Source organism: Protomyctophum parallelum, assembly GCF_964188405.1.
Source record: "Protomyctophum parallelum genome assembly, chromosome: 18".
In the NCBI taxonomy this organism is placed as follows: Eukaryota; Metazoa; Chordata; class Actinopteri; order Myctophiformes; family Myctophidae; genus Protomyctophum; species Protomyctophum parallelum.
The window spans coordinates 14,324,890-14,328,626 of NC_139716.1; the positions used below are offsets into that span (position 1 = coordinate 14,324,890).

At 46.7% G+C, this 3,737-nt stretch overlaps 1 long non-coding RNA gene across 1 annotated transcript in view; it reads right to left on the reverse strand.

Annotated features, from left to right (window-relative positions):
• The window catches only part of LOC310875822, a 77,851-nt gene extending 74,430 nt beyond the window's left edge, over positions 1-3,421 (reverse strand). Inside the window, exon 1 of the long non-coding RNA XR_014570690.1 lies at positions 3,180-3,421. This is a non-coding gene — a long non-coding RNA (uncharacterized lncRNA). The remainder of the gene's footprint in view (positions 1-3,179) is intronic.
• Between the last annotated feature and the right edge of the window lie 316 nt (positions 3,422-3,737).

A 3,737-nucleotide genomic window follows, 5' to 3' on the forward strand; every position in this document is an offset into this window, starting at 1 on the left:
CCAGCTCCTAATGACTGTTTACAGTAAGGACATAGTGTGTTGGGACTGTTACAAGATTAGTTGGCAGCGAGACAGACAGACAGACAGACAGACAGACAGACAGACAGACAGACAGACAGACAGACAGACAGACAGACAGAGAGAGAGAGAGAGAGAGAGAGAGAGAGAGAGAGAGAGAGAGAGAGAGAGAGAGAGAGAGAGACACACACACAGAGAGTGTTTAATTGTTGCCTGTACTTACAACAAATCCTCCCAAACCAGGGTGCTATAATGTAAGACTAAATAAATCAGGGTCAATAAAGGACATTTCCCACGACAGACAGCCCTGCTGTGTTTGCAGAATGAACATATTTGTGTGCCTTTATAGTTCCAAATGTCAAGAAGCTTCTCTTGAGCCAAATTCCAATACCACAAATCTCGGCAACTCGCTCACTCACACTTGCTCACTCCAGCATGGTGGAGTTACGGTGAAATTGGTGACCTGCCGCAATATGTGACCCTCTTGTGGACTTCACATAACTTACATGGAGGTCTTTAAATACGTGGCCTGAAAACCGCTAGGTTGAACTCTGCTAATAAACAAACCACAAAATGTACATTCGGACACTGACATTATGTGATGTCAACACGATTGTCACATATTTCAGCAGGTCACCGATTTCACCATAACACGGCCATGCTGGAGTGACCGAGTGTGAGTGAGCGAGTGGTCGAGATTTGGGGTATTGGAATTTGGCTTTCGTTTCCAGTCAAGAAGACACCGAGCCAAGACCCCTGAAAGCACGGAGCCCTTCAGGACAGGTGCAAAACGGAGAAGGTCACCATGAACTAATAACCACTACAAGGATGAGAAATGTCACTACAACGATCTGTGGCCCCTGGGGGCCACAGATGGCGGGCCATGAGGATATTACACCGATCTGTGGCCCGGGGGCCACTGGCGTGTCATGAGGATATGGCATGTGGGCTCTTGAATAGTTGGCAAAACAACCCATTTTGACCTGAGATCAGATTCTAAAAATGTCTTGGAGAATGGACGATGTTTCAGTGGGCCCAGAAAAACCACACCCACTGCTGCTGTGCTCTATTGGCTTTGCACACAACACTGCAGACTTATGGGAATATTGCTTTTACAGTCCGTGCACTTTGGATCTAATGTTATATGAAATAAGTTAAGCTTCAAAAAAAGATCCCTATTCAAGTCTATAATAGCCTAATCAATCATTTTAAACAACTTGCTGTCACTGGGAATGAATTAGCCCACCGATGTATAGCCCACCACATTTCCGTGGACAGCTTGGATCGTTGAATTATTAAGAGGGCGACATCATGCCCTAATCGTTAATTATTTACAACTATACTCAAGAGTTCATCATCATCAACACCATCGGCATGCATGATCGTAGCATGTCATCCACAAGAAATTAATAGCACCGTCTTCTTCGTCGCCATTCTCACTTATGTATTATACATAACTGTAGCCTAATAATTTCAACAGCATCACCTACACCAATCTCTTCATCAATAATCACACCTGCATGAACTGAGAAATGACAGAGTTGCCGTGTGGGGGGTCCCTGGAGCGTCCAGACCCCCAGGATCGCGCCCAGGTGGCCTCCCCCAAGTTCTGTTGAGCCTTCCCGCATCCGAAACGGTCGAGACATGACAGAGTTACCGCATGTCGCAGCTTTCCGTGCTCGGACACCAGACAGTATACGTGGACATATGGACAGACACGTATACATACGTAAGTGGACATACAACAAAATGCCGCAAATTATGAATGCAGCGTCCGATTGCGGTGAAACTGCGCACGGCGCATGCACGCACATTCGCAATAGGCTAAAGGAATAAATGCCACTTGACCATTTTAAAGTGATCCTCATGGTCATGGAGGCCATGCACATTTTTTTCAAAACGTCACAAACGTTCCTGACCTGGTGGAGATCTGTGCTCCGAGGAGCACTTTTTATAAGCACCGTTATAAGGGTCGTGTATAGCGTCAAAAATCAGTTTCAACACTTTAATTTTGGGTCTCTAACATAGCCGACATATAATACAATGTGTTGTTGTTGAAAATAGAAGGTGGATTCTTCTCTTTTTTTTTTCATTGAAGGGTGAATTAAGGGACAGAACACCACATCTTCTCTTATGGGTGAACCCTGGCAGAAAGAAATGTTTTCTCTGCGACAAAAATACACATTAGCAATTAATGTTTGAGAAGCACTGACTGTTCACATATAGTGGTACTCATGTGCGGTGCTCATGGGACTCTCACGGCATCCCCTAAGCTCCGTTTTATCCCCTGAATGGTAATGGAGAATCTGTAAGAAGAAAGCGCACGGCACCATGCTGCCCAGGTCTCTCGGTTATGAAGCCTATACCTAGGCGTCTTGGTTGCGCGCTCCCCTCCCCGTGCAACAAAAAATAGCGGTTTACAAGCCCACATTGCGCTAGTGCAACGCGTTGTGGGCTTGTTGAAGATCTGCTATTTTCTACTCTGGACAGAGTGGGAGACACGCTGTACTAGGCAGCAGCAGCGACATGCATCGGAGGACTGTCTGGACTCAGAGACGCACCTGAGCCATCTGGTCACCGCGGTCAGTGACCGCATGCGGGTCTCTCTCTCATGGGTCCCTCGGTGTGCTCGCATCGATGCGTTGTTATGATCGAGCTCGCAGAGACGGGGGGTATTTTTAATTGGGCTATTTATTATTATTATTTGGGGGTGGGTGGCTTATTATTTGGGCGTTAGGTCTATACAGCCAGGGGGAAAGCGTCTCCAAGTAGGCCTATACATTTGCAACTCAGTTATTTTTGGTTTAAGAATAGAGGGTTATATTAAAGTGCATGGTTTTGGTTTACCATCAAACTCCATGATGAACGGCTATAGTGACTTTCTTGCACACGCACGCACAGGAGCCTATTATACTGTCTATACTAGGCTGGCGACGAAACCAAAACCAATCACCAAACATGACAGCAACGTGCGTCTCTTCCATCGACTCTCGCGCACGCATACATTTCTGAAGAACACACGCGCTCGGGCACACACGCACGGGCACACACACACACACACACACACACACACACACACACACACGCACTCTCTCTCTCTCTCTCTCAATTCGGCATTGTCGGAAAATAGACATAAGAAAATAAGCGAAAACAATACATACGTTTTTGGCGTTTCGTTATCACGCGTTGGCGACTCTTCTTCTGACAGAGAAAAAGATTCCTTATTCGTTCGTTCGTTCGTTCATTAATTTATTCATTCATGCATGGCTATATAATGTATTCATTCGTTGAATTAATCTATATCCGTGCGTTCCACAACGTAATGGCACATCACCACATCGCGTCTTCTTAATTCTCTCGTAAAAAGCAGCAGAGGCGGCAAAAAGCACGGCGCATTTCACCCGGTTCGTCCTCCTCTCCTGCCTGCCTGCCGTCAGTCACCATACACTCTCTCTCTCTCTCGTGTGAGGGCGTCTCTCTCTCTCTCTCTCTCTCTCTCTCTCTCTCTCTCTCTCCCTCTCTCCCTCTCTCTCAGTCTCTCTCCCTCTCTCTCTCTCTCTCTCTCAGTCTCTCTCTCAGTCTCTCTCCCTCTCTCTCTCCCTCTCTCTCTCCCTCTCTCTCTCTCTCTCTCTCAGTCTCTCCCTCTCAGTCAGTCTCTCTCTCTCTCTCTCTCCCTCTCCCTCTCATCTCAGTCTCTCTCTCTCTCTCTCCCTCTCTCT